The sequence below is a fragment of the Pristiophorus japonicus genome, chromosome 2 (genome assembly GCF_044704955.1).
Source record: "Pristiophorus japonicus isolate sPriJap1 chromosome 2, sPriJap1.hap1, whole genome shotgun sequence".
NCBI lineage: Eukaryota > Metazoa > Chordata > Chondrichthyes > Pristiophoridae > Pristiophorus > Pristiophorus japonicus.
The window spans coordinates 289,035,226-289,059,214 of NC_091978.1; the positions used below are offsets into that span (position 1 = coordinate 289,035,226).

General features: G+C 47.8%; 1 protein-coding gene across 19 annotated transcripts in view; it reads right to left on the reverse strand.

Annotated features, from left to right (window-relative positions):
• LOC139233979 (uncharacterized) overlaps positions 1–23,989 on the reverse strand; it is a 138,001-nt gene that overhangs the window by 37,748 nt on the left and 76,264 nt on the right. The window lies entirely within an intron of this gene.

Sequence of the window (23,989 nt, forward strand, 5' to 3'; positions counted from 1 at the left end):
CTCCTGCTGGAGGTGTGGGGGAAAACACTCAGCTAGATCTTGCAGATTTCAACAGTTTGTCTGCAGGAACTGCAATCTCAGTGGCCACTTAGCTCGAATGTGCAGGAAATCTGCAACCAGACTAATATATGAGGTGGATGGACCAGAAGAGGGTCCTCTGAGGCAAGATAACTTTTGGGGCGAATCGATGGACGCCGAGGTTCAGCGGGTCCATGTGGCGGATATTCACAGTTCATATACCAAAACGCCACCCATGATGATGAAGGTTTTGTTCAATGGTATCCCTGTACGCATGGAGTTGGACACTGGGGCCAGCCTGTCACTCATGGGCATTCAGCAATTTGAGAAGCTATGGCCATTTAAAGCCAGTGGACCAAAATTAGCACGCGTTGACACACAATTACAGACTTACACTAAATAATTAATTCCGGTGCTAGGCAGTGCAATGTTGGCTGTCACACACAACGGATTAGTGAATCGGCTGCCGCTCTGGATTGTCCCGGGAAATGGTCCCGCACTGTTGGGAAGGAGCTAGTTAGGCGAGATGAACTGGAAATGGGGGTATGTTCACGCAATGTCATCTGTGGAGCGAAGTTCGTGCTCACAAATTCTGCAACAATTCGATTCACTATTCCAACCTGGTGTCGGGACTTTCAAAGGCACTAAAGTAGTGATACACATCACCCCGGACGCCAGGCCAGTGCACCACAAAGCCAGAGTGGTGCCGTATGTAATGCGGGAAAAGATCGAGAGCGAATTGGACCAGCTGTTGAGAGAAGGCATCATCTCGCCTGTTGAATTCAGCGACTGGGCAAGCCCCATCGTTCTCGTCCTAAAAGCGGATGGCTCTGTCAGGATCTGTGGCGACTACAAGGCCACCATCAATCGGGTATCCCGACAAGATCGATACCCGTTTCCGAGAGCGGAGGACCTCTTTGCCACGCTGGCAGGCGGCAAGCTGTTCACCAAGTTGGACCTCACTTCAGCCTATATGACCCAGGAACTGGCCGACGAATCTAAACTACTGACCACCATCACCAGGCACAAGGGACTGTTCATTTATAACAGGTGCCCGTTTGGCATTCGATCAGCGGCTGCGATTTTTCAACGAAACATGGAAAGCCTGCTTAAATCCATTCCTGGAACGATCGTATTCCAGGACGACATCCTCATCACAGGTCGAGACACTGAGGAACACCTCCACAACCTGGTGGAGGTGCTACGCCAACAGCACCGGGTAGGCCTGCGACTCAAGAAGTCTAAATGTGTGTTCTTAGCTCCTGAGGTTGAGTTTCTGGGCATGAGGGTTGCTGCAGATGGGATTCGGCCCACCGAATCCAAAACAGAGGCGATTCGACGAGCACCCAGGCCCTGCAACACATCAGAGTTGTGTTCATTCCTAGGACTGTTGAACTATTTCGGGAACTTTCTGCCGAACTTGAGCATGTTGTTGGAGCCGCTACACGTGCGCCTGCGTAAGGGTTGCAATTGGTTTTGTGGGAACTGTCAGGAACGGGCATTTGATCGGGCGCAAAACCTACTTTGTTCAAACAAGTTGTTGACCCTGTACGACCCTTATAAAAAATTGGTTCTTACATGTGATGCATCGTCCTATGGGGGTCGGGTGCGTGTTGCAGCAGGGCAATGCTGAGGATCAACTACAACCTGTGGCTTATGCCTCCAGGTCGCTCTCTCAAGCAGAACGGGGATATGGCATGGTCAAGAAGGAAGCGTTCGCATGTGTCTATGGTGTAAAAAAAATGCATCAGTACCTCTTTGGTAGGAAGTTTGAGTTAGAGACGGATCACAAGCCATTAACATCCCTGTTATCTGACAGCAAGGCTATCAATGCTAACGCATCAGCTCGCATACAGCGATGGGCCCTCACGCTGGCTGCTTATGACTACTCCATCCGGCACCGGCCCGGCACTGAAAATTGTGCTGACGCGCTCAGCAGGCTTCCGCTGGCCACCACCGAGGGGACAGCAGAGCAAAGCGCCGAGATGGTCATGGCTGTCGATGCCTTTGACAGGCTCCCCCATCATAGCCTGCCAGATCAAACTCTGGACAAACAGAGATCCCCTCCTATCCCTGATTAAGAAATGTGTCCTGACTGGGGATTGGGCGCCCGCACACGGAGCGTGCCCTGAGGAGGTCAGACCATTCCACAGACGGATAGATGAGCTCTTCATCCAAGCCGACTGCCTACTATGGGGCAGCCGGGTAGTTATGCCCCAGAAGGGCAGGGAGGCATTCATCAGGGAACTCCACAGCGAGCACCCAGGCATTGTGTTGATGAAGGCCATTACCCGGTCACACGTTTGGTGGCCTGGAATTGATTCAGACCTGGAACACTGTGTTCGCAGGTGCACGACGTGTGCCCAGCTGAGTAATGGCCCCAGGGAGGCCCTGCTCAGCCCTTGGCCCTGGCCCACCAGGCCATGGTCACGCATTCATGTTGACTACGTTGGCCCGTTCATGGGTAAGATGTTCCTTATTGTGGTAGATGCATACTCGAAATGGATCGAGTATATCATTCTGAACTCATGCACGTCATCCACCACCGTGGAAAGCCTCCGTGCGATCTTTGCAACCCATGGCTTGCCGGACATCCTGGTTAGTGATAATGGCCCATGTTTCACAAGCCACGAATTCCGAGAGTTTATGTCGGGCAATTGCATCAACCACGTCAGGTCTGCGCCGTTCAAGCCGGCCTCCAATGGCCAGGAGGAACGTGCGGTCCAAATCATTAAGCAAGGTATGCTCAGGATTCAAGAACCCTCCCTACAATGCCGCCTATCACGGCTCCTGCTGGCCTATAGATCCCGACTGCACTCGCTCACAGGGGTCCCGCCCGCAGAGCTACTAATGAAACGGACACTCAAAACTCGGTTGTCCCTCATTCACCCAGTCCTGACCGACATAGTTGAGGGCAAGCGCAAATCACAAAATGAGAACCATGACCGAAATGCAAGGGGGAAATGTATATAAATAAATGATCCCGTATTGGTCCTCAATCACGCCATTGGGCCCAAATGGCTTGAGGGTACTGTGATTGACAAAGAGGGGAATAGGGTCATCGTGGTAAAGCTCAACAATGGTCAGATATGCCATAAGCATCTGGACCAAGTAAAAAAAAGGTTCAGCATCGACATGGAGGAACCTGAAGAAGACCAGGAGATGGAGCTCACACTACTGCCAGTGAACGAGCAACAAGAGCAATCAGAAGAATGCACAGTCCCTGAGGTCAGCCCGGACAGGCCAGAATCACCACAGGTGACAGACACTCACATCAGTGTCCAACAACCAGAGCCCCAACTGCGGCGCTCCACGAGGGAGCGTAGACCACCTGAAAGACTAAACCTATGATCCCAATAAGACTTTGAGGGGGAAGGTGATGTCATGTATGTAACCACAATGTAACACCACAGTATTACTGTACACACTCAACCTAGATGCACACCTTGACCACAAGGGGTGAACTTGTGGGAGACTCTCCTTACCTGATCACACAGGTATAAAAAGGGAGGTCCCACGCAGGGTCATCACTTGGAGTCCTGTGAATAAAGAGTTAAGGTCACAGAGTGACCTTGTTCCCACAATGTGCCTCGTGTGGTTTCAAGCTATTGAGTAAGGACTTTACAAATTCTGCCATATTATGGTCAGTCTTCCCCAAGGGGCCTCGCACAACAAGATTGTTAATTAGTCCTTTCTCATTACACCTCACCCAGTCTAGGATGGCCAGCCCTCTCGTTGGTTCCTCGACATATTGGTCTGGAAAACCATCCCGAATACACTCCAGGAAATCCTCCTCCACCGCATTGCTACCGGTTTGGTTAGCCCAGTCAATATGTAGATTAAAGTCGCCCATGATAACTGCTGTACTAATTTCTAATTTCTTGTTTGATGCTGTCCCCATCCTCATTACTACTGTTTGAAGTCTGTACACAACTCCCACTAGCGTTTTCTGCCCTTTGGTATTCCGTAGTTCCACCCATAACGATTCCACATCATCCAAGCTAATGTCCTTCCTTACTATTGCATTAATTTCCTTTTTAACCAGCAACGCCACACAACCTCCTTTTCCTTTCTGTCTATCCTTCCGAAATGTTGAATACCCCTGGATGTTGAGTTCCCATCCTTGGTCACCCTGGAGCCATGTCTCCGTGATGCCAATTACACCATATCCGTTAACTGCTATCTGCGCAGTTAATTCGTCCACCTTATTCCGAATACTCCTTGCATTGAGGCACTGAGCCTTCAGGCTTATCTTTTTAACACCTTTTGTCCCTTTAAGATTTTGGTGCAATGTGGCCCTATTTGCTTTTTGCCTTGGGTTTTTCTGCCCTCCACTTTTACTTTTCTTCTTTCTATCTTTTGCTTCTGCCCCCATTCTACTTCCCTCTATCTCCCTGCATAGGTTCCCATCCACTTGCCATATTAGTTTAACCCCTCCCCAACAGCACTAGCAAACACTCCCCCTAGGACATTGGTTCCAGTACTGCCCAGGTGCAGACCATCCAGTTTGTACTGGTCCCACCTCCCCCAGAACCAATTCCAATGTCCCAGGAATTTGAATCCCTCCCTTCTGTACCACTCCTCAAACCACGTATTCACCTGAGCTCTCCTGCGATTCCTACTCTGACTAGCACGTGGCACTGGTAGCAATCCTGAGATTACGACTTTTGAGGTCCTACTTATCATTTCTTATCATAATTTTGTAAAGCCAAGCTCAGTATAATTCTGTGTGACATGGTCTGTATAATTGTTCTCAGAAAAGTGATTCTTGCCACAGAGAGGAAGGGAAGCTAGAGATAACATAGAAGGTCAAAGGCAGTAGACTCAATATGATCTATTGTAAGGCTGAAACAGCTGCAGAGTTTCACAGCATTTGAATGGGAGAAAAAGGGTATGAAGTAACAGCTATTCTACTCAGAAGGCAGTGTGAATCAAGGCAACAGGAAGAAATAATCTTCAGAAGGAAAAGAAGATAAGGGGTTGGCACCACAGTCTCTCAAAAGGATGCTATCGAGAACAGGCTGTAACTATCATTTTTTAAGTATTACTTTTTGTAACAGAACGTAATTTACTTGATAAATTTCTGTTGCTTTTACTCAATATACCTGTATTAAAAGCAATTGTTATCATCTGAACAAGAGTCTCTGTAATGAATGTAATGACTCAAAAGACTTGTTACTGTAAACTGCCTCAGGTGTAAACTGATGCGAATTTATTTGTGCCCAAAGTAACCCGCGTGACATGGTACTCGCTCTTCTACAGCCCGATGACCTCCGACAGTGGCGCCCCCTGGTGTCTGGTGACCCCAAGCATAAATACATAACAACATCCCCTTTCAAGATCTTAATATCAGTCTTTTTACAAATTAAGATGGTCTGCGACTTTCCACTCACGAGTTGATCGTCTCAGTTCACCTTCAGTTCTAGGTGAGTGTTCTGAGCCAGTTGTGACTGAAGGCTGAGTAACCGATCTGATGGGAGTGGTAATGGCCACATCAGAGACTGGAGGTCCAGTTTCAATCATGAGAGGAAAGTCCTCTGATGAATGAACATTGGTTGGTTGATCACTGACTGCATCTTCCTCAAGTGGTTCAGTTCATCCGTGTGCCGCAGTTTTATCTGATCAACATGTTTCCTGCATGTTTGCCCATTCTTGAGCACGACAATAAACAGTCTGTTATCCTCCTTGGCTGTAACAGTACCGGCGAACCACTTTGCACCTTGACCATAGTTCAGTACATAAACCGGATCGTTAACAGAGATGTCACGTGACACAGCAGCACGATCATGATACCCCTACTCAAATTGGAATGAACAAGAGAGAGCTTGGTCTTGAGACTTCTCTTCATCAGTAGTTCAGCAGGGGAAACCCCAATAAGCGTATGAAGTCTGGTCTTGTAACTGAGCAGTATACAGGACAAGCGAGTCTGCAGTGAACCCTGAGTTACACGTTTCATACTCTGCTTGATCGTTTGAACAGCACGCTCTGCTTGACCATTAGAAACAGGCTTGAATGGGGCTGACCTCACATGTTTAATACCATTAAGTTTCATGAACGCTTGAAACTCTAGACTTATGAAGCAAGACCCATTGTCGCTCACAACAATGTCAGGCAAACCATAAGTGGCAAACATGACACGAAGGCTCTCAATAGTAGCTGTAGACGTACCGGATGAGATAATAGTACACTTTATCCACTTTGAATATGCATCCACCACAACAAAAAACATCTTTTCCAGGAAAGGGCCCACAAAATCGATGTAGATCCTCAACCATGGTTTGGATGGCCACGACCACAGACTCAGCGGAGATTCCGCTGGTACTTTACTTAGCTGCATGCAAATATTGCACTGATGCACACATGATTCCAGATCAGAGTCAATTCCAGGCCACCATACATGAGACGTAGCAATGGCTTTCATCATAACAATACCAGGATGAGTGCTATGTAGTTCACATCCAATTTTTCTCTATCTTTCTCTATCTTTCTTAGGCATAACAACACGATTACCCCACAGTAAACAATCTGACTGAATGGACAGTTCATCTTTGCAATGGTGGTAAGGTTTGGTCTCATCATACATTTCTGACCAATTTGCAGACCAATCACCACTGAGGACACAATGTTTCACAACCGATAAAATAGGGTCATGGCTGGTCCAGATCCTAACTTGTTGAGCAGTGACAGGTGTTCCTTCACTCTCAAAAGCATCCATTACTAACAGTAGATCTGCAGGTTGAGGCATCTCCACCTCAGGTGTGGGCAACGGCAGATGACTCAGTGCATCGGCACAATTCTCAGTGGCGGGTCTATGATGAATAACATAATCATAGGCAGACAATGTCAACGCCCACCTCTGGATATTGGACGATGCATTGGTATTAATCCCTTTGTTTTCCAAAAACAATGAAATGAGTGGCTTGTGATCCATTTTGAGTTCAAAATGAAGACCAAACAGGTACTGATGATTCTTTTTGACCCCATACACACAGGCCAAAGCTTCTTTTTCTACCATGCTGAAAGCTCTTTCCGCCTTTGACAAACTTCTCGAAGCATATGCAACAGGTTGTAGCTTACCTGACTCATTTGTTTGTTGGAGTACACAGCCAACCACATGTGATGAAGCATCACAGGCCAATACAAGATGCTTACACGGATCATAATGAACAAGCAACTTGTTTGAACAGAGCAGATTCTTAGCTTTCTCAAAGGCTCTATCTTGAGACACCCCCCAGACCCAGTTGCCGCATTTTCTGAGTAACATGTGCAGTGGCTCTAACAAAGTGCTCAATCTGGGTAAGAAATGACCAAAGTAGTTGAGTAGCCCAAGGAACGAACGCAGCTCCATCACATTCTGAGGCCTGGGTGCATTTTTGATGGCCTTGGGTTTTGAATCATTAGGCCTGATGCCATCAGCAGCAATCTTCCTCCCCAGGAATTCAACTTTAGGTGCCATGAAGACACACTTCGAACGTTTCAGCCTGAGCCCCACTTTGTCCAGATGATGTAAGGTTGTTCAGATGTTTAGTAGTGTCATGACCTGTGACCAGAATGTCATTTTGAAACATGACATTTCGAGGAATGGACTTCAGTAGACTCTCCATATTCCTCTGAAATATGGCTGCAGCCAAACGAATTCCAAAAGGACACCTGTTGTAGACAAACAGTCCTTTATGGGTCTTGATGCAGGTGAGTTTCTTCGAAGTGTCTACAAGCTTCTGTGTTATATAGGCCGACGTCAGATCCAGTTTAGTGAACGACTTTCCACCAGCTAGCAAGGCAAATAGTCTTCGGGTAACGGGTACTGATCCTGTTTCGAAAATCGGTTAATCGTAACCTTGTAGTCTCCACAAATCCTGACACTGCCATCACTCTTCAACACAGGAACAATGGGACTGGCCCAATCGTTAACCTCAACCAGTGATATGACCCCTTCACGTTGGAGTCTGTCAAGCTCAATTTCAACTTTCTCCCTCATCGTGTAGGGAACAGACTGAGCTTTATGATAGACAGGCCTTGCATCAGAATCCAGGTAAATCTGCACCTTAGCTCCAGTAAAATTACCAATGCCCGGTTCAAACAAAGAAGGAAACTTCTTCAACACTTGAGCACATGAAGTGTCATCCACCAATGATAACGCTTTGATATCATTCTAATTCCACTTGATTTTCTCGAGCCAATTCCTGCCAAACAGTGTTGGACCATTACCTGGGACGATCCATAATGGTAGATCATGAACCACACCATCATATGACACCTTGACTACTGCACTGCCAATCACCGGTATGAGTTCCTTAGTGTAAGTACGCAACTTGGCATTGACTGGACTCAGCTTAGGCTTCACAGCCTCAGTGCCCCACAGCTTGTTGAATGTCCTTTGGCTCAGTATCGACTGGCTCGCACCCGTGTCCAGCTCCATTGATACAGGCACAACATTCAGCTTCACATTAACGATTATCAGCTGGCTCTTTCCCAAGAATGAATACAGACCATACATTTCCTCCTCGGGTTGTGTATCCGGGCCAGCGCTGGACTGGTCATCATCAGCAATGTGATGAGCGGCAGCACGTTTGCTCAGTTGTGGGCACATTGTCTGAAGGTGCCCCACTTTCAAACAGCCATTACAGGAGTACTGTTTAAACCCACAATGATGAGGCCGATGATTTCCCCCACAACACCAACAGGGTGAAATCGGATTCGTACCAGTTGGCAGCCTTTGAGCAGCTACAGGTTTCACAAAAGCAGTCAAGTAGGCCCTGCCATAAGCAGCTCTGCCAGACGAGGACACAATCTTGTTTACAGCATTTGCCGTGGAGCTCTGACTCTTTGATGATATCTGCCTCAAATTATCATCTGTCGTCATGCATGCCTGGGCAGTCACGATCGTCTTGCTCAAATCCAGCTTCTCTTCAGCCAATAACCTCTGAAGAATCATATCATGGTTGATGCCTATGATGAAGAAATCTCGCAGCATGTCTTCCAACACATTCCCAAACTTACACGGCTCAGCAAGACGTCGCAGGTCGGCGACGAATCCCGACACATCCTGGCCCTCAGCACAAACATACGTGCAGAAGCGATAGCGAGATGATGATCCCCTCTTTTGGCTTAAGATGGTCATGCACCAAAGCACAGAAATCCCCATATTCTTTGTCCATTGGATGTAAAGGCGAGAGAAGATTCTTCATGAGGCCTGTTATGTCTGATAACTGGGTTTTACCTGCCACCGGAGGGCGCGACTGTCCAAGTTCTAATGGTCACTGGCAGACACATGCAAGCTGTGTATATGATGTTGGCTGCCATGTTGAATCCTCTCTTTGAGAATAAATAACCTGGAGTAAGATCATACCTGAACTAGCTCACCGTACTTAGCTTTGTGGATTCGATACTTAACAATTGGCGAGGAGTTAAAAATACGAACTTTCATCGAACCAAGTCTGTTGGAATTTTGGAGAGATTCATGAAAGGGGAAGACTGGGAGGATTTCACTGATCGCCTTGACCAGTACTTCGTAGCCAACGGATTGGAAGGAACCGATAACGCAATTAAGTGCAGGGCGATTCTCCTCACCGTTTGTGGGTCAAAATTTATCAAGCATCTACTCTCACCAACTTGACCAATGGATAAGACTTACGATGAATTGTGTACGCTGGTTCGGAACCACTTTAAACCGAAGGAAAGCATCATCATGGCGAGGTATCGTTTCTATACGCACAATCGCTCCGAGGGCCAGGATGTGGCGGAATTTGTCGACGACCTGAGACATCTCGCATTGGAGCTGCGTTGGAGGAAATGTTGTGGGACTTTTTCGTGCTTGGCATTGGCCATGAGGTCATCCTTCGAAAGCTGCTGGCTGCTGAATCTCTAGACCTGAGCAGGACCATCACAATCACCCAGGCATGCATGTCCATGGACGAAAACTCGAAACAGATATCTTTCCAGCAATGGAACTCACCGGCAAGTACTGTGCATAAAATAATATCGTCGGCAGGCTGAGCTGCACATGGCAGGGCCTACTCGTCTGTGTTCGTATGACCTGTAACTGCACAAAGTCCGCCATCGGGGATGAATCAAATCTCGTCTTGTTGGTGTTGCGAGTTTGCTGAAGTCCGTCCCAAGAACAGTCGTGTTCCAAGATGACATCCTGATCACTGGTCGCGACAACACCGAACACCTGCACAACCTGGAAGAGGTTCTACGTCGTCTGGACAGAGTGGAACTCAGGCTAAAACGCTCCAAGTGCTTTTTCATGGCACTAGAAGTTGAATTCCTGGGGAGAAAGATTGCAACAGACGGCATCAGGTCTACGGACTCGAAGACAGAGGCCACCAAGAATGCACCCAGACCCCAGAGTGTGACGGAGCTGCATTCGTTCCTGTTCAACTATTTCGGTAACTTTCTACCTAGTTTGAGCATATTGCTAGAGCCCTTACACATGTTGCTGAGAAAGGGTAATGACTGGGTTTGGGGTAAACCTCAAGACAGAGCCTTTGAGAAGGCCAGGAACCTGCTATGTTCCAATAAATTACTGGTACACTATGACCCATGTAAGCGGTTAGTGCTGGCCTGTGATGCCTCATCATATGGGGTTGGTTGTATGCTCCAGCAAATCAATGTATCAGCAAACTCCAACCAGTTGCATATGCGGCCAGAAATCTGTCTAAGGCTGAAAGAGCCTATAGTATGGTAGAGAAAGAGGCTTTAGCATGCGTATATGAGGTTAGGAAAATGCACCAATACCTGTTTAGGCTTCGGTTTCAGCTTGAAACAGACCACAAGCCGCTCATTTCATTGTTTTCTGAGAGCAAAGGTATAAACACCAATGCCTCATCCTGCATCTAAAGATGGGTACTGATATTATCCGCTTATGATTATGTCATCCGTCACAGACAAAGGCACTGAAAACTGTGCTGATGCGCTTAGCCAGCTACCATTGCCCACAACTGGGGTGGAAATGCCAAACCTCGCAGACTTGCTGCTGGTCATGGATGCCTTCAAGAGCGAGGGGTCACCCATCACGGCTCGTCAAATTGGGACCTGGACCAGCCGGGAACCTGTACTGTCAAGTGTAAAAAGGTGTGTCCTAAATGGAAATTGGTCTGCCATTCCCAGGAAAATGCAGGATGAAATTAAGCCTTATAGCCACCGCAAAGATGAATCGTCTATTCAGTCTGATTGTCTGTTATGGGGTAATCGTGTTGTTATGCCAAAAAAAGACAGGGAAACTTTTGTGTGAGATTTACACAGTACCCACCCAGACATTGTCATGTTGAAGGCCATTGCTAAGTCTCACGTTTGGTGGCCCAGCTTTGACTCGGACTTGGAGTCATGCATGCATCAGTGCAACACTTGCATGCAACTGAGTAACGCACCTGTGGAGGCTCCGCTGAGTCTGTGGTCATGGCCATCCAAACCGTGGTCAAGGATCCACATAGACTTTGCCGGTCCCTTTCTCGACAAAATGTTTTTAGTGATAGTGGATGCTTACTCCAAATGGAATGAATGCGTAATCATGTCATCCATCACGTCCATAGCCACTATTGAAAGCCTCCGGGCCATGTTCGCCACCCATGGCCTGCCCGACGTCCTTGTCAGCGACAATGGACCATGTTTCACCAGTTCAAAGATCCACGAGTTTATGATTCGTGATGGCATCAAGCATGTCAGGTCTGTCCCTTTCAAACCCGCGTCTAATAGTCAAACAGAGCGGGCTGTCCAAACCATTAAGCAAAGCCTAAAACGCGTGACTCATGGCTCCCTACAGACCCGCTTGTCCCGCATTCTACTCAGTTACCGGATGAGACCCCACTCGCTCTTCGGGGTCCCTCCTGCCGAGCTATTAATGAAGAGAGGCTTCAAAACCAGGATCTCCCTTGTACACCCGGATCTCAATGATCATGTCGAAACCAGAAGGCAATGGCAGCAATGGTACCACGATCGCATGGCCGTATCAGGTGACATTACTGTTCATGACCCTGTGTTTGTCCTGAATTATGGTCATGGTCCAAAGTGGGTTGCTGGCTGGTTTTGGCCAAGGAGGGGAACAGGGTGTCTGTAGTCAAACTGTTAAATGGCCAAATGTGCAAGAGGCACATCGACCAAACCAAACTGCGATTCAGACAACCCAGAACAAATTGAAGATGACGTCATCATCGACCAACCAACACACATCCAACCATCAGCTGACCCTTGTGTCATTCGCGAAGACGAACCTACCATCCCCGACAGTCCTGTCAGACCAACTGCTCCGCAATGCAGCAATGGTCTTACTAACTCACCCAAACTTGGGTGCGAACTGAGAAGATCAACCAGGAAGCGCAAGGCCCTGGACCGTCTCAACTTGTAAATACAACCTGTATCAAGGACTTTGCGGGGAATGATGTTATATATGTTAACTGGGTTTTACCTGCCACCGGAGGGCACGACGGCCATGTATATAATCTTGGCAGCCATGTTAAAACCTCTCTTTGAGACTAAATAAACTGGAGTAAGGTCATGCCTGGACTAGCTCACCATACTTAGCCTCATGGAGTTATTCGATACCTAACAAGGCCACAAATTTTTGGACCACAAACGGTGAGGAAAACCGTCCTGCGCCGAACTGCGTCAGCGTCTCCCTCCATTTTGTTGGCCACAAAATACTGATCCAGGTGGTCGATAAAATCCGCCCAATCCTCGCCATCTGTGAATCTCTCCAGAATTCCAATAGTGCCCATTGTACATGCGAAGGTTCTTAAGTTACCTCGTCGCCAAATGTAATGAATGTAATGACTCAAAGACTTTTTACTGTAAACTGCCTCAGGTGTAAACCTGATCCAACTTATTCGTGCCCAAAGTAACCCATGTGACATGGTATCCACTCTTATATACCAGTGACCGCGCACACGCTGTACAGCCCAATGACCTCCGACAGTAGTGCCCCCTGGTGTCTGGTGACCCCAAGCATAAATACATAACAGTCTCCTAGTTTGAATTAAATATAAACCCTGAGAATAGTTGAATTGCTATAATTAGCAAAGTGGCAAAAAGATGCTAAGTAGTTAAAAAATATAGGAGGGGGGAGAGAGGGACGGGGGAGACAGGAAGGGGGGTAGAGAGAGACAGGGGGAGGGAGGGGAGAAAAAGACTGGGGTCAGGAGGGGGAGAGAGAGACTGGGGGGAGGGAGGGGTGGAGAGAGAGACTGGGGAAGAAGGGAGGAGAGAGAGACTGGTCGGTGGGGGAGAGAGACTGGGGGAGGGGGAAAGAGAGAGGGACTGGGGCCACAGGGAGAGAGACGGGGGATGGATAGAGAGACTGCGGGGGTTGGGAGGGAGAGAGAGACTGGGAGGGAGGGAGAGAGAGACTGGGGCGGAGGGAGGAACAGAGAGACTGGGAAGGAGGGAGAGATAGACTGGGGGGAGGGAGCAAGAGTATGACAGGCAGGAAAGGAGGGAGAGAGACTGGGGGAGGGAGAGAGATAGACGGGGGAGGGAGGGGGAGAGAGAGACTGGAGAGGGAGGGAGAGATGGAGACTGGGGGGAGGGGGAGATAGAGGGAGACTGGGTGGAGGGGAGAGAGAGAGTGTTGGGGGAGGGAGGGAGAGAGACTGGGGGGAGGAGGAGAGAGAGACTGGCAGAGAGAGGGAGGGGTAGAGAGAGACTGGGGGAGGGAGGGGGAGAGAGGGATCGGGGAGGGAGCGGGAGAGAGAGATTGGGGGGAGGGAGCAGGAGAGAGAGGGATTGTGGGAGGGAGGGAGGGAGAGTGACTGGGGGAGGTAGAGAGACTGTGGGAGGGAGGCAGTGAGGGAGAATGGGGGAGAGAGGGAACGAGACTGGGGCAGTGAGGGGGAGAGAGAGACTTGTGGAGGTAAGGGGAGAGAGAGACTGGTGAAAGGGGAGAGAGGGAGAAGTTGGGGGGAAGGGGAGAGAGGGAGAGGGAGAGACTGGTGGAGGAAGGGAGAGGGAGAGACTGGTGGAGGGATGGAGACAGAGGTACTTGCGGGGGGAGGGTGTCAGAGAGACTGGGGAGAGGGAAGGAGACTCGGGTGAGGGTAGGAGAGAGACTGTGGAAGGGAGAGAGAAGAGGAGGGAGGGGAGAGACTGGGGGTAGAGAGGAAGAGAAACGGGAGATGGAGAGAAAGAGAGAAACTTGGGGAGGGAGGGAGAGGGACTCAAGGGAGGGAGAGAGAGAGAGATACTCGGGGGGGGGCGAGGAGGAGAGAGAGAGAGAGCGAGAGACTGGGAGTGGGAGGGAGCGGGAGAATCCGGGGAGGATTGAAGAGAAACACTGGGCGAGAAACAGAGTGATTTTGGGGGAGAAGGAGAAACTGGGAAGAGAGAGGCTGGGGGAGGCAGAGAGATTGGGGAGAGGCTGGGGGAGAGCGAGAGTGATTTGGGGGAGAGGGAGGGAGACTGGAGAGAGGCTGGGGGAGAGATGCAGAGATTTGGGGGAGAGGGAGAGACTGGGGAAAGAGAGCTTGGGGAGAGAGAGAGACTGGGGGAGAGAGAGAAATGGGGAGTGAGAGAGACTAGGGGGAGGGAGGGTGAGAGACTGGCGGGATTGAGGGTGAGAGACAGTAGAGGGAGAGAGATAGAAGAGACTGGGGGGGAGAGACTGGGAAAGGATGGAAGGGAGAGAAACTGCAGGGATGGAGGGACAGAGACTAGGGAAGGAGGGAGAAAGAAAGAGATTGGGGGTGGAGGTTCAGAGAGAGTGAGACTGGGGGAGGGAGAGAGGGAGGGAGGGACAGGAAGAGACTGGAGGAGGGATGGAGACAGAGAGAGTTGGTGCACAGGGTGTCAGGTAGATTGGGGATTGTGAGGGAGAGAGAGTGGGGTGAGGGAGGGAGACTGGGGGGGGAGGGAGCGAGAGTAACTGGGGGAGGGAGAGAGAGTAGGGGCAGTGAGGGACAGAGACGGGAGAGGGAAGGAGAGAGAGAGAGAGACTGGGGAGATGGAGGGAGAGAGAGGGACTTGGGGAAAGAGGGAGTGAGAGCGAGATACTGAGGGGAGGGAGAGGGAGAGAGAGACTGGGGAGGAAGGGAAGGAGAGACTGGGGAGGAAGGGAGGGAGAGACTGGGTGAGCGATAGAGAGAGAGTTTGGGGGACGGAGAGATTGAGGGGGTAGAGAGAGAGACTGAGGGGTAGGGAGAGGAAGAGACTGAGGTGAGAGGGTGAGACTGGGGGCAGAAGGTGAGACTGCTGGAGAGAGAGAGACTGGGGGAGAGAGTGACTGGTGTTATATCTTCAGTAGAACTCACAAACACACACAACTTTAAGATGGCTTCTAACATCAGGAACTCTAGTCAGGTGACCTATTCCCTCTTTATTGTTGTAAACAGCACTGGTTGCAGTGCCACAGTAGTCCACAAGTGGCGCTATATATATTATACTTCTCCCTCCTGAATGAAGAAATAATCATAACAACTAATCATCATACATAACAAAAGATATAGGGCTAGATTTTACACTTTTGTGCCGATCGCCCAAAAATGGTCTTTATTTCCGACGTAGGCGGCAAAAATGTTTTTTCAGATCATCGGCTTGTCACCCATTTTCAAAGCCAGTAGTTGCCATTTTAAAAATTGGCCGTAACCGCGAGAACGATCTAAAGGGAGAGAGACTGCGTGGGGAGAGTTAGCGTTAAATCTCTCTGACATTCTGCCATAAAGTGTCGCCATCCTTAGCAATGCTCAATTCCCGTGATTCAGGAGGTCAAGGGTCATCATTACATGCACATAAGAGGAGACAGAGAGAAAGGGAGCTGAGAGGGAGTGAAGGCGTGTGTGGGTGTGGTGTGGCTGCTTTGGGGGGAAGGAGGGAGAGTTTTGAGTTTTATAGCAAACCGTGCCAAAAAAATTAGCTGTTACCAGCCAGATATTTTCCTGAATTTGGTGCCTATATTGAAGGGAGTGGAGGAGGCAACACAGCACGCTGTGGAGACTGATGCTGGTGAGAGCAGTGAGCTGGGAGAGGAGCACATTGGAGGACGCAAAAGAGCGAGGAGGTTCTCGGACGAGGCTAATGCCTCACTTTTGCAGGAGGTTGTGTCACACTGGGGTGATTTGACACAGGGAGGGTGTGGAAAGCCCACCACAAAAGCCTACCAGAGAATATGGGCTGAGATAGCAGAGGTGCGTGAGGGCAACGATGGAATCGATGGAACGACCTTTTCGGATCCGCAAGAGTAAGTATTACATTGATTTACTTGTACTTATGTATTGACATAATCTGAATTGTAAGAGTCATGAGTGACTATCATCAGATGTGAGGTCTTTCACTTTTACCGGGAATGCTGAACGCAAAGCTTGCGGTCACAGTGCACATCTTTAGGCAAAGAATGATCATTATCATAATAGTTCGGGAGTGTATAACTAATATGGCAGGGGGGGTAGGAACCGATGCAGCGAGATAGGGCGAAGTAATATGGAGTCAGAAACAGATGGTAGAAAGGTAAAAAGCAATAGTGGAAGGCCAAGTAAACAAAGACAAGAAACAAAAAGGGCCACACTACATCAAAATTCTAAAAGGATAAAGGTGTTAAAAAAACAAGCCTGAAGGCTTTGTGTCTTAATGCAAGGAGTATCCGTAGTAAGGTGGATGAATTAACTGTGCAAATAGATGTTAACAGATATGATGTGATTGGGATTACAGAGACGTGGCTCCAGGATGATCAGGGTTGGGAACTCAACATCCAAGGGTATTCAACATTCAGGAAGGATAGAATAAAAGGAAAAGGAGGTGGGGTAGCATTGCTGGTTAAAGAGGAGATTAATGCAATAGTTAGGAAGGACATTAGTTTGGATGATGTGGAATCTATATGGGTAGAGCTGCAGAACACCAAAGAGCAAAAAACGTTAGTGGGAGTTGTGTACAGACCTCCAAACAGTAGTAGTGATGTTGGGGAGGGCGTCAAACAGGAAATTAGGGGTGCATGCAATAAAGGTGCAGCAGTTATCATGGGTGACTTTAATATGCATATAGATTGGGCTAACCAAACTGGAAGCAATACGGTGGAGGAGGATTTCCTGGTGTGCGTAAGGGATGGTTTTCGAGACCAATATGTCGAGGAACCAACTAGCGGGGAGACCATCTTAGACTGGGTGTTGTGTAATGAGAGAGGATTAATTAGCAATCTCGTTGTGTGAGGCCCCTTGGGGAAGAGTGACCATAATATGGTGGAATTCTACATTAGGATGGAGAATGAAACAGTTAATTCAGAGACCAAAACTTAAAGAAGGGTAACTTTGAAGGTATGAGGCGTGAATTGGTTAAGATAGATTGGTGAATGATACTTAAGGGGTTGACAGTGGATGGGCAATGGCAGACATTTAGAGACCGCATGGATGAACTACAACAATTGTACATCCCTGTCTGGCGTAAAAATAAAAAAGGGAAGGTGGCTCAACCGTGGCTATCAATGGATATCAGGGATAGTATTAAAGCCAAGGAAAATAGAGTACGAGAGGAAGCTTGCAGGGAACATTAAGATGGACTGCAAAAGCTTCTATAGATTTGTAAAGAGAAAAAGGTTAGTAAAGACAAACGTAGGTCCCCTGCAGTCAGAATCAGGGGAAGTCATAACTGGGAACAAAGTTATGGCAGACCATTTGAACAAGTACTTTGGTTCAGTATTCACTAAGGAGGCCACAAACAACATTCCGGATATAAACGGGGTCAGAGGGTCGAGTAAGAAGGGGGAACTGAGGGAAATCCTTATCAGTCGGGAAATTGTGTTGGGGAAATTGATGGGATTGAAGGCAGATAAATCCCCAGGGTCTGATGGACTGCATCCCAGAGTACTTAAGGAGGTGGCCTTGGAAATAGCGGATGCATTGACAGTCATTTTCCAACATTCCAATGACTCTGGATCAGTTCCTATGGAGTGGAGGGAAGCCAATGTAACCCCACTTTTTAAAAAAGGAGGGAGAGAGAAAACAGGGAATTATAGACCAGTCAGCCTGACATCAGTAGTGGGTAAAATGATGGAATCAATTATTAAGGATGTCATAGCAGGACATTTGGAAAGAGGTGACATGATAGGTCCAAGTCAGCATGGATTTGTGAAAGGGAAATCATGCTTGACAAATCTTCTGGAATTTTTTGAGGATGTTTCCAGTAGAGTGGACAAGGGAGAACCAGTTGATGTGGTGTATTTGAACTTTCAGAAGGCTTTCGACAAGGTCCCACACTAGAGATTAATGTGCAAAGTTAAAGCACATGGGATTGGGGGTAGTGTGCTGACGTGGATTGAGAACTGGTTGGCAAACAGGAAGCAAAGAGTAGGAGTAAACGGGTACTTTTCAGAATGGCAGGCAGTGACTAGTGGGGTACCGCAAGGTTCTGTGCTGGGGCCCCAGCTGTTTACATTGTACATTAATGATTTAGACGAGGGGATTAAATGTAATATCTCCAAATTTGCGGATGACACTAAGTTGGGTGGCAGTGTGAGCTGCGAGGAGGATGCTATGAGGCTGCAGAGTGACTTGGATAGGTTAGGTGAGTGGGCAAATGCATGGCAGATGATGTATAATGTGGATGAATGTGAGGTTATCCACTTTGGTGGTAAAAACAGAGAGACAGACTATTATCTGAATGGTGACAGATTAGGAAAAGGGAAGGTGCAACGAGACCTGGGTGTCATGGTGCATCAATCATTGAAGGTTGGCATGCAGGTACAGCAGGCGGTTAAGAAAGCAAATGGCATGTTGGCCTTCATAGCAAGGGGATTTGAGTACAGGGGCAGGGAGGTGTTATTACAGTTGTACAGGGCCTTGGTGAGGCCACACCTGGAGTATTGTGTACAGTTTTGGTTTCCTAACTTGAGGAAGGATATTCTTGCTATTGAGGGAGTGCAGCGAAGGTTCACCAAAATGATTCCCGGGATAGCGGGACTGACATATCAAGAAAGACTGGATCAACTGGGCTTGTATTCACTGGAGTTCAGAAGAATGAGAGAGATCTCATAGAAACGTTTAAAATTCTGACGGGTTTAGACAGGTTAGATGCAGGAAGAATGTTCCCAATGTTGGAGAAGTCCAGAACCAGGGGTCACAGTCTAAGGATAAGGCATTTAGGACCGAGATGAGGAGAAACTTCTTCACCCAGAGAGTTGTGAACCTGTGGAATTCTCTACCACAGAAAGTTGTTGAGGCCAATTCACTAAATATATTCAAAAAGGAGTTAGATGTAGTCCTTACTACTAGGGGGATCAAGGGGTATGGCGAGAAAGCAGGAATGGGGTGCTGAAGTTGCATGTTCAGCCATGAACTCATTGAATGGCGGTGCAGGCTCGAAGGGCCGAATGGCCTACTCCTGCACCTATTTTCATTTAAAAAAATCATGATTACATCTGTCGGTTAAGTGTTGTATCAGTCTCTGTGACAGTGCCTAGCAATGATATAATGCAATTATCTCATGCCATGTCATCCTGTTACCGTTTATAGAAGAAGCTATCGACAAATAGGACTGAGCAGAGGCGACTGGGTGGGGGGCCACCAGTCACCAGCGACCTCACTGACATGGAGGAGCGGGTGCTCGCACTCGTGGGGAGGCACCCCAGACGGCCACGCAGGCAACTGCAGACCCTGAAGTGATGCCACGTGAGTAAAGTTTACACCATTGCGTGATGTAAAATCAATAGATGCCACACCCACTCATATCTGGACAATATTATATGATAGATGATTTCTAAAAGTGTCCTATAAATAATGCTGGCCTCATGAGAATCATTGCAATGCAGAATGTGTTGATGGTCATGAAATGTGATGTCTGTGATGGTGTTGATAGCGGTGGTGCTTTTGTTGTGCATATGCTGTGTGTAGCACTGGACTCACCTTGTGAGCCTGGCAGGAGCAAGATCCTGCTTCTGGATCTGAGAATATTCTCACCTCGGTACCCCCGCTCCCGTATCCGTGCAACCACTGGCTCTGCCTTCATCTCCTCCAATGAAACACTGCCTGAGAAGCTCCTCGGCCAGGCGACGTGGAGCGAGGAGGGGAAGGGGTAGAGGTGGGGAGAAGAAGGGGAGGGGGGAAGGAAAGTGAGGTGCATGTCCATGCAATTTGTTGTAATGCATACACAGGGGGCCACCCTGTTGGTTTGCATTTGTGTTCTGTGTTGCTGTTGACCATTTGATGACCATTTGATTGAAGTCAATGTTCGAAAAAGTAGGGTGGGGGTGGGGTGTTTTTTCTCATGATACTTATGATTTCAGACCATTGGTCATATAAAATGTTACACATTGTCTCAGATAGCTGGACCGTTACACACCGGTGATTCCTTAATATGAAAGGGTATAATTACACTTAACTTGAATCAACTTAAACTTTAACTGGCACCAAGGTGATGCCCACCATTGATGTCTGAGCTGCACACACACAGCAGTGTGTCAACTTTGTCAATAACAGCAACGTTCTTTCAGGCAAAGCGTTCATTTATGTATTGCTGACGTAAGAGTCTTGCAACTATGTAGCCACCATGGACTCTTTCCAGCGGTTTGGAGGAGGGTGTGGGCATGGTTGCATAGTCAGCCTGATTGTTTGGCCCTAGGTTAGCATCCAGCCCCTCGTCCTCCTCTTCCTCTCTCTCCTGAGGTGGATCATTCGTACCTTCTGGCAATTTTTGTCCCCTCCTGATAGCCAGGTTGTGCAGCATGGAGCACACAACAACGAATTGATCTACCTGATCAGGGTTGTATTGCAGCTCCCCTCCTGAGTGCTCCAGGTATCTAAAGTGCTGCTTAAACCATTAATTGTTTTCTGGACCACATTGTGTGTGGCTCTGTGGCTCTCATTGTATCGCTTCTCGGCCTCGGTGTGGGTGTCACGCAAGGGGGTCATCAGCCAGGTGGCTAGGCCATATCGTTTGTCACCAAGGATCCAGTATTAACCTTGTGGCTGACTGGTAAACATGTCAGAGACAGTGCTCTCACACAGGATGTGAGCATCATCAAAAATGCCCGGATATTTGGTATTCACTGCCATAATTATATGGTTGTGGTCGACAACTAGTTGGACCTTCAGGGAATGAAATCTTTTTCTGTTGCGAAAAACCTCTGGGTCCTGAGAAAGTGCCCACATGGCGATATGCGTACACTGTATTGCACCCTGCACCTTGGAGAACTTAGCAATGCAGTAGAATGCTCCAGCTCTGTCAGTCTAAGCCTCCGTGGTCATAGGGAAGCTGATTAAGTCCATCCTCTCTGTACAGGACCTCCATGACCTGTCTAATGCAGCAATGTGTGGCATGCTGAGACAGAGGGAAAATGTCGACCGTGAAGGCCTGAAACGAACATGATGCGTAGAACGACAGTGCTGCGGTGACCTTGATCTCGACGGAAAGTGATGTCCTGAAGGCTGGCAGGCTGCAGATCTGTCCTGATGAGCTGGCATATTTCGCTGATAACCACTTTGTGGAAGCGCTGTCTCCGAAGGCAGGTGTTCTCGGATAAGTTAAGGTAAGATTGCTTCTCCCTCTAAGTGCGGGGTGTGTATGGTCTGGACGTCTTCCTCAGTCTGGCATGTCTTACATTGGGCACAGAATGCTGTGCATTAGACGTTGTGCCATTTGCTCTCTGCAGCATCTGCATTGTAATCGATGCAGGCTGAGAAATGGCTAGCCCCATTCCAATAAAAGTATAATGCCGATTGTTCACAAGCAATAGATTTCCACACTAAGACACCTACTGTAAAACCCAATCGTCCACACTATGAAAAGATGTCTGTTCAGATGGTCAGATCACCTGAGAAGATCTCCAGAGTAAATCCAAACTCCCCGAAGTTGAAGCATCCTTTTGAATGAAGCGACCTGCGATTTACAAAATGCTGTCCACACCGCTGTGATTAGTTCAGAGCAGTTCAACTTTTTCAGAGCGGTGTTTTCGGCGAGCGATATTGAGGGCGAGACGTGTGCGAGGTGCTGTGTGAGTGAAGCTGGGCGATATACTGGGCGCTAGTTTCGGCAAATGTGACCTTTGCGACAGAAAAAAGTGGCCGGTCGCTATTATTGAATCTCAGCATTAATTACGTGCCGAAAGTAACGCTGGCCGATATTATGAGCGTTGGGTTCGCCCATTCTGATGATTCGGCCCAAAAAAAGTCGGCGGGTGGTATTAATTTTTCCCAGCATTAGGTACATGGCGATAAGTGCCCGAAAAATGGGCCTCAGTTTGTATTTTGTGGCTAACTGAGTGATATCTGGGCATTACACCTCATTTAAGCGTTAAAATGGATGATAAGTGGGCATTATGTATGAAAAATAATGGAAAATCTAGCCCATGGACTTATCTTGCCATATTTACAAATCAAGCTTAACCACTTATTTTCTGTTTCAAAGAGGATACCTTCGCTCTCGAACAGAACCTTCCAAATATGGTGTTGAATTTATACTCATTCGAGGCTGATCCTGAGGATCGTTTTTCTCCAAGGAATGCTCTTGATTTCCATTTGAACTCTCTCTAACTTCAAATTGTTTGTCTGCCTGACTCGGACTCAGACTTAAATTCTGACTTACTCTTGGATTTATTTCCAGTACATTGGATGAAGGATATGCTACTGGTACTTCACTTGTATCAAAACTATCTGATCAGTCAGAAATAATTGAATCATTCCCACCTTCAACTACCTAAATGTCTGTAGGTAAAATATGATCAATGTGAACAAACCTAACCTGCCCATGATCAAACATCTTGACCAAATATGTGTGAGGACCACATAGCTTCACCACTCTTTCTGGTAACACTTTAACCATTTATGGTGATGGTTCTTCACTCTCACCTTCTCATTTAATTTCACACCTCTCTCTTTTACTCTACCTCGATCATGATTCTCTTTCTGTCCTAATTGTGTCTCTTCTACGGACTGTGCCAAGTTTGGTTTTAATAACAAGATTCTGGTTCGTGGCTGTCGTTTGAGAAACAATTCTGCTGGTGTTTAACCAGTATTACGATACATTATTAGAAAATTAGCCAATTTGTGGTCCAATGACAACTGTCATTTCTTTGGATTTGGCTCCAACACCTCTTTGGTGAGGGCACATTTTACAATTTGTACAGTGTGCTCTGCTGCACCATTTGAAGCAGGGTGGTATGGTGGAACCTTGGTATGTTTCATACCATTTTTGCTTGTGAACTGTGCAAATTCTTCTGAACAAAATTTTGGTCCATTATAAGAAACAATTTCTTCTGGGAGACCAAATGAAGAAAATAATCTTTGCAAAATGTCTGCTGTATTAATTGTTGTTATTTTTAAAAATCTTTTAAAAAAGGGGACAAGTCCGACTGCGGCAACTACAGAGGAATCTCCCTGCTATCAACCACTGGGAAAGTTCACTAGAGTGCACCTCAACCGTCTTCTCCCCGTGGCCAAGGAGCTCCTCCCGGAGTCGCAGTGCGGATTTCGTCCCCTCCGGGGCACAACGGACATGATTTTTGCGGAGCGACAGCTGCAGGAAATATTCAGGGAACAGCGCCAGCCCTTATACTTGGCCTTCTTCGACCTTACAAAGAGTAGGAATCGCAGGATAGCGCAGATGAATACGTGGCTTGAGCAGTGGTGCAGCAGGGAGGGATTCAAATTCCTGGGGCATTGGGACCGGTTCTGGGGGAGGTGGGACCAGTACAAACCGGACGGTCTGCACCTGGGCAGGACCGGAACCAATGTCCAAGGGGGAGTGTTTGCTAGTGCTGTTGGGGAGGATTTAAACTAATATGGCAGGGGGATAGGAACCAATGCAGGGAGACAGAGGGAAACAAAAAGGAGGCAAAAGCAAAAGACAGAAAGGAGATGAGGAAAAGTGTAGGGCAGAGAAACCCAAGGCAAAGAACAAAAAGGGCCACTGTACAGCAAAATTCTAAAAGGACAAAGGGTGTTAAAAAAAACAAGCCTGAAGGCTTTGTGTCTTAATGCAAGGAATATCCGCAATAAGGTGGATGAATTAATTGTGCAAATAGATGTTAACAAATATGATGTGATTGGGATTACGGAGACGTGGC